Genomic DNA, 7,822 nt, shown 5'->3' with positions numbered 1-7,822 from the left:
AGACCATTCGCTGGAGTTTGCTTCGGTTGTGGAGAGACATGACACCGTAGGTGCGAGTGTCCCCATCAGCAGGATGGACCTTCACAGCGACCGCAGTAGTAGCAAAGATCGCAGATGTAGAGGAGACAGACACCTCCCCAGCCACCTCAAGCTTGATTTTGCGCGACTTAGCAAGACCCTTAGTTATTAGGGGAGTTGTTATAGGTATTCTCCTTGTCTTCGTATGTGACACTGTGCCAAAATCACAGATTTACGACGGACCAAATCTGTCGTAAAACCAAATAAACGACGGATTTCGTCCGTTGCTCAGTTCGTCGCTGTTTACTAGGTCGTTTTTTTCCTGACAAATAAAATCCGTCGCTTAATCTGCAACGGATAAGGTCCGTCGCATCATAGCAACTAATAAGATCCATCGTAAAAAATAAAAAATCCGTTGGTAAAATACAAAAAATTAGTCATCACTAAAAACATTAGCGACGGATAAGGTCCGTCGCTAATATGAATAAGTAACGAACCTCTTTCAATGTGAGAAATTAGCGACGAATAAGGTTCGTTGCTAATAGGACGACGGACCTCAAATCCGTCGTTGATTTTCAATGTTCAGAAAGTAGCGACGGATTTGGTCCGTCACTAAAATATCTATAGATATAAAAAAATTTTGATACATTATTATTATTATTATTTTAATCTTGCACCTGATGGTCATTCAAAAAATAATTCACACTATTGTTTGATAAGAATCCTATTCACAAAATTGGTAACAACTCAATTCAATGAAAGAGGAAATGACCCAAGTGGCCCACTCCAACAAAAATTGACTTTTAACCCTCCTAACTAAACACTTCCCCCTCCTAAACTAGGACCCATACAAAAGAAATTATCCAGAACTTCCAACTGTTGACTATGCCTTGCCTTGAATTCACTATAAGAAAAGGGGGCTTTAGCCTTGGTTCAAAACTGTGGCTAAAAAGTTTAAAAACTGAAGCTAAAGCCTTTAGCCTCAGTTATCCAAACCGAGGTTGAAACCGCCGTGGCTAAAGGCTTTAGCCTCAGTTTTCGTAACTGACACTAAAACGGCTTATAGCCTCGATTCTTCAAGTGAAGCTAAATCTATTTTTAGCTGTTGCCTCCAATTGAAGCTAAATCTATTTTAACCTCGGTTCTCAACAACCGAGGCTAAAGCCTTTAGCCACTGGATTTATAGTCTCAATTTAGGTAACTGAGGCAAACCTGAGACTAAAAATAGATTTAGCCTTTGTTGGCATCAGCTGAGGCTAAATTCACTTTTTAACCTCAATTCTCAACAACTGAGGCTAAATCATTTATTTTAACACATTCATTCATTCAATCAAATACAATATTTGTTTCGTGCCACAAACCACGAAATCACAAGTTGTTGCTAAGTTATTGTATTTGCAGGGCAAACCCAACAGTGAGAGAAAAATACAACTAAACATTTTCTTTCCCTCATCAAAAAGCCCCAAAGCATAGAACATCTACGTTGGCATAAAGGAAAACACAATCGACTTCAATCGAGCAAACCTCTTTTTCCGACTCAGACGAAGATAACATCCTCAGAATGGCTAGTTTCAGGCTTCTTTGGTGCCACCTCAAAAGAAGCTTTTGACTTCTGGCCACTCTTCTGCTTCTCGACTGTTTCCTCTACTTCTCTCTTCAGCTTTTTGGCAGCAAATTGTTTCTCAATAGGACTCCTCTGGATGCCTCTTTCCTGAAAATCGCCAAACTTAATGCTCTTAACTAATTCTCAAATAATAAAAATCAATAGAAAAATAAATAAAACAGGCACAAAAAGTACAAACCCTTCCTCGCAGATTTCACTGGTGAAATTGCCATGGGAGTTGCGGCAACCTGTAATGCAATAAGAAAGCATATAATAACAAAATTGCTGAAGACAATTTTTGTCGATTTAAGTGAATACTAAATTGATATACGATAAATATATTACTTTAAAAACAAATGCCTGCAGAAAAACCTATACACAATGTGTATAATAAAACATGTCAGATTCTTATTCATTTTTAGTTGTCCATTTTTCGTGTCGGTGTTACCTACTTGAAATGTAAACTAGCCTGATTTTTTAGTTGGACTGCATCCTTCATGTGGCCCACCTGATGAACAGCTACAGATCTTGATTTATGCTAACAATTGGCATTCCAACAATTGAAAAGAAATGCAGCTACAAAGAAATGAGATACTTGATAAAATGAGACGCCGACGCGGTTCTCCGGTCACAGGATTGCCGCCTTTTTAGACGGTGAGAATAGCGGGATGGGCAATTGAATTTCCAACTAGTCAAAATAGATCAAAAGAGAAGATTCAACTCCAATCAAAGAAAAAAAAAATGATGAGCATTCTTAATAACTTAATTTGTGGATGAAAACAACCATTTTTTCTCATTTCAATTAGTGTTTGTTGGCCAAACCAAATCCTTAATTTTCTGCCACTGATTTTCATAATAAATTTTTTTTTCTTTTTCTTTTTTTCTTTTTTTTTTTTTTTTTGGAGGGGGGGGGGCGGGGGGGGGTGGTTCTAATTCTAAATTTGAATCGAGTAATTATAACAAAGAGTAGATAGTATTTGCATGTAGATCCACCACCATCCATATATATATATATATCTGTGTATGTGTGTGTGTGTGGGTGAGTGGCAACGATATGCATGGACCATTGTGATCGAGATGTTGGTGGTTCGTAGGATTATCACCACCAACCAATAGTATCAGGAAAATCTTGCTAAGAATCTCATTATAATATTACTTCTAAATAATTTCTGTTAAAATCACAATAATTTCACAACAAAATCACAAAATAAAAAATAAAAAACAAAAATACCACTGATATATAAAAATCTAGCTATATTATCATAATAACATCATTTAATCAAATTTTCAATAATACCACAAGATTTTCCAAATCATGGTGATATTCGTAATAATGGCTACGATGATGCAGATAGGGTGCATGGTTGCAGCAGTTTTTCATAATTTGATGTCATTTGTTCAATGCAGAGGATTCAGAAGTAAAACATATGGATCAGATGAATATTGGACAGGCTGCATCATCAGATGGATCTCCAAGATCAGTGATATTTATGCCAAATATCAAAGATTAATGCTTTATGTGCATGATCTAGGGACCATGAAAATAGAACCCATTGTAAGAAACAAAAAAGTGTGGATTTAGATATTATTATATTATTCTAATGGTGGCTCTGATGAAAATAGAAGTGAAACTTGATTTGCAATACAGAACTAGCAAATAATTCAAATCCAGAAGCATCAAGATTCTTATCATATTGAAAAACACATTTGCTTGACCCAAAGCTTTAAATCACCCAAAGGCAACAAGAAAATACAGAAAACTTCCAAAAGAAGGGGAAAAAATCTATTAAAAAAAAAAAAGGAAGAAGAGGAAGATCCTTACAGTCAATTTAGTGACTAAAATGGAAAAATCAATGAATATTACAAGAACAAAAATGCAAGAGAATAGCTAGCAGCACATTTTTGTCATATATATATACATATATATATATATATATATATTAGGCATTTATTATTCTCTATTATGTAACATGTACTGTTAAGAAAATAATGGCTGTTATTTTAGAAGAAAATGGTTGTTATTTAAAGGGCATTTCCATTGATTGTTTCAGTTATAATGGTTATTACATGCTTTATAGCATTTTTTAGCCTTTTATTTAACCCCTTATCAAATATTTCATAAATCAACCAACATACTAAATATAAAATATAAAATAAAAAATTGCAAGTAATTCGCATCGTGCAAACAAGCCGACATGAAGCCAAAAAAAAAAATTTCAATCGAATCCAAACCAATCCAATTCAAAGAGAACAAAATTTTCAGTTTGGATTAAACTGCCTGAAATTATTACTATAGTTGAATCCGAAGCTTCAAAACCAGCCGACAAACCTCCGAGTTCTCAATGAATTACCTGAAATAAGATTTGGATTTAGTCTCAAAAAAAATAAAAATAAAAAATCAATGACAATAACTGAGAGGAAAGATAACATCAAATCAATAAACTTCAAAAAATCAAATACAATAAAAAATCAAATACAACAAATAAAACAAAAACTGCCATTAATTTAGATCTTGATCTAAAGCTATTTGTAGAAATTATATTGCAATGGCTCAAGTATCAACCCCAAATCTTGGTGAAGATACAGAAGGCCTCCATCGATCCCTAAGATGATGTTGAAGTGCTTCTCCCAATCTAGCAACTTGCTTTGTTTTTCATCTTCATGTTTCCATCCAAATGTATCAAATCATTAGTCATGCTAATCCAAACATAAGCTTGAATTGAAAGTTTCTTATGGTTATATAGACAAACCAAAGATGAAGAAATCTAAGCTCTTGCTCAACAGGTATTCATAGAACAGTACTATCTCAATTAAATGATCAAGAGCTTGTTTGGATACACAATTAAACTAAATTGTGAACATTCAGTTCAATCAATGGAAATTATCAAATGATATTGTGTTGCCTAGTAATCATATGAGGAAGCAGCTCTCAAATTGCAATTGCATTTCATTTCTAGTCCATGGTGTTGTGAATTCTGTATAATGGCAAAGAGATGAGAAAATTCATAGCAGTGTTTGACTTTTACCTCAAGTAATGGCCGCATCCATTCCTTGGTTTTGTAAGAGCTATGCGGATATACAATAGTTTTCTGTTTGCTTTCCTTCATGCTTAAGATCAGCACTGGCATGCATCCAATAACTAAACTTCAAGGATGATCCCGGACCATTTCATTTTTGTGTTGTATGGTTGAAGATTTTCATTTGAATGCCCTAAATTCATGATTCATCTACACATGGTGAAGATTTCAGTAAAAGTTTCTTACAGTGGCCCATTAAACATAGCATCCAGAACAGAATGTAGATAATTCCTATCATCAGACCATCTCTCTGTGTAGGCTCCAATAAGTGAGATTGGTGATCCCGCGTCCTGACAATAGCTAAACAAACTCATTCGTAAATAGAAAAAAAAAAAAAAAAAAAAAAAAGATATTCAGATGATAATCCATCAAATCTATTGGGGATTGCAATTGATTTGGTATGTATCAACTGTTTCACATGCTATTCAACCTCTGTTTACCAAAAAAAAAAAAAAAGCCCTAAGGCTTGTATTTAATGTAAAATATGAGTTACAAAGATAACCCCAAACAGCTAGGAAAAGGCTATGACGGTGACGACAACTTATTACACAGAATAAACTTCTTTAGCGACTCTGTTTCTGAGGATTTAGATGCTTAATGACATCTAGATTCCATAAATCTACTGAAGTTAAAAGGTAGAATTGGTAGAATCATGATAGCAATGCTTGGTGGCAGGAGCGAGATGGGGTCTTCAAGCAGGAATGGGACTCCAAGTGGAGGATTCCTACCTACTAAGAATACACGCAAGCGCGCACAAAGATAGGAAACACTTCCCTACTTCCCCGCTCTATTTTAACTTTATATAAAAGTAAAACCCCGCATCATCCATAATGGAAATGGCTTTAGCTCTCATGAAAAGGGTAGCCTTTCCATGTGTAAGCAGAATGATGGTACCTAGGCAACTAAATGTCTCAAGGAAAAGGGTAGCCATTCTATGTGTAAACAGAATCTATTTGGATGATCAAGACAGGCTTGTATTTATGCCACAGTAAGCAAGGATGAGTTGTTCTGATCCAGGAAAGTGATTACTATTTTACTTTTTACCATGCATTTCATAGCCCATTTCTAGTAACCATCTTAATTATTTCACCATTTCACTATTGTACCTCTCTGCCATGCCATGCTGGCACATGGATGTATTCTAGTTCACATGTGCTGACCAGTTGGATTAATGGAAGCATTGAATTAGACTGTAAGAGAGGAAATATATCTAGAACCTGAGAAAAAAATGGCACCAGCATACCTCGTGCTTGTTTACGAAGAGTTCAAAATGCTCTGTCAAGCAGGGTTTCGATCTATGCCACTTAGCCAATGGGCTCACTATCTCTGGATGATTTATGATAAAAGTAGGATTTACGCATGTCTCCTCCAAGAAATGCCCCACCAGCTGCCATCCAATCACAGAAGAAAACACAGTTTTTATACTGCAACTAATAGCAAGATTAGAAAAGAAAAACCACACAAACACAACACTGTATGCTGATCATGTGCCAACTAAGGTTCTGCAAAGAATTGGAGCCTGTCCCAATGAAATCTTGTAGCCCCTGCCCAATTTATTGAATCAATGGAACTAATGCAGAACTGGTGCCTTATTTTAAGACTTGCCCGAGAATTACGTAGTCCAATACTAAAGAGGGCTTGGCCATGGGAAAAAGTGGTTAGAGAATGACTACAATGGAAATCTCCTTGGCCTCCACTGTGATGTTTATGTATCTCCCATACCTTTGATAAAGTTTATCGGATTGCCTACTTACTAAGTAAGATTTCATTGTACTGGGTAAATTCTGTTGGGCCCATCCTGAATGTATGTGGTTTATCAACACCATCCATTCATTTTTATAGATCATTTTAGGGGTTGATCCCGAAATTGAAGCATATCCAAAACTCAAGTGGACCATAACACACGAAACGGTGGGAATAATTATTTCCACTGTTAAAACTTTTATATGGCCTACAGTGATGTTTATTTGTCATCCAACCTATTCATAAGATCACAAAAACAGAGACGAAGGGAAAGCATAAATATCAGCTTAATCCAAAAATTTTGTGGTGCCTATGATTTATTCAATGGTAGAAGTTCATTTCTCACCGGTTCATATGGTGTTGTCTACTTGAGCATGGGATATGCTTCATTTTTGGGCTCAAGCCTTAAAATTATCTACTAATATGGGTGGACAGTGTGGATAAAATATGTAAATCATGATGGTCCCCACAGAGTTTACTCAGTACACTTGGTATACTGAGTACTGAGTTACTCAGTACGCAATTGGCTACCTTCCCAAGGAGGATGAAATGAACACACAAAAAAACATTAGCCAGACCCAAAACCTCTGGCCCAACTAATGCTTCAACGGTGAACATTCAATCCTCACTGTTACCCATCTTGCAACCCACATGAGTTTTGGATCTACCTTGATTTTTTGGCCAATGTCCAAAATTGATCTAGAAAAATGAATAGATGAGATGGATTTCTCACAAACATCACAGTGTGCTACACCTAGCTTCTCATCTCAGGTATTTCAAAGCTTTTGTAGGCAATCCGTGCCGTGCTTTATTCCCATGTTGATTCCCAGCCAAAGCTTCTCCCAGGAGCTTACTGCCATGTGAAACTAGGTGAGGCTAACCGAGATCCATCTGTTTTCTAGGACATGATCCAAAAATTGATGGAAATCCAAAATTCATCTGCACCATATGACGGAGGATTGGATGTCCATGAGGCTACAAGTTTTGGACAATTTTAATTGTTTGTGTTTTTAGTTTATCCAAGCAGGAATGACCTTATGAACCACATGGATGGCATATATATAAACATTAGAGTGACCCTGGAAAGGTTTCAACTGTAGGAATTTACCTACCATCATTTTCTTGTCATGCAGCTCGTTTGAGTTTTGGATTTGTATTTTTTTAGGCCCATATCATAACATGATCTGGAAAAATAGATGGACACGAAATAGATCAAATGAATCCAACAGCTCCCTTAATCCATTACATAAAGTGAGGAGATGATAAACAAAACAAAACAATCCATAGAAAATAGCAACTAGTACACAAGTTTGACTTTTTTTGCTTCAAATTTGATAACTTAAAACAACCACTTACACATTTTAATCTTTAAAAAAAAACC

General features: G+C 35.8%; 1 long non-coding RNA gene across 1 annotated transcript; it reads right to left on the bottom strand.

The window, feature by feature from the left end:
• Positions 1-1,600: 1,600 nt before the first annotated feature.
• Positions 1,601-4,700, bottom strand: LOC131255547 (uncharacterized). Its single transcript, XR_009176165.1, has 3 exons — positions 4,185-4,700; positions 1,821-1,869; positions 1,601-1,729 (listed from the first exon to the last, which is right to left on the bottom strand). It is a non-coding gene; the product is annotated as an uncharacterized LOC131255547 (long non-coding RNA).
• Between the last annotated feature and the right edge of the window lie 3,122 nt (positions 4,701-7,822).

The sequence above is a fragment of the Magnolia sinica genome, chromosome 9, assembly GCF_029962835.1.
Source record: "Magnolia sinica isolate HGM2019 chromosome 9, MsV1, whole genome shotgun sequence".
NCBI lineage: Eukaryota > Viridiplantae > Streptophyta > Magnoliopsida > Magnoliales > Magnoliaceae > Magnolia > Magnolia sinica.
This window is presented reverse-complemented; position numbering and strand designations above follow the sequence as displayed.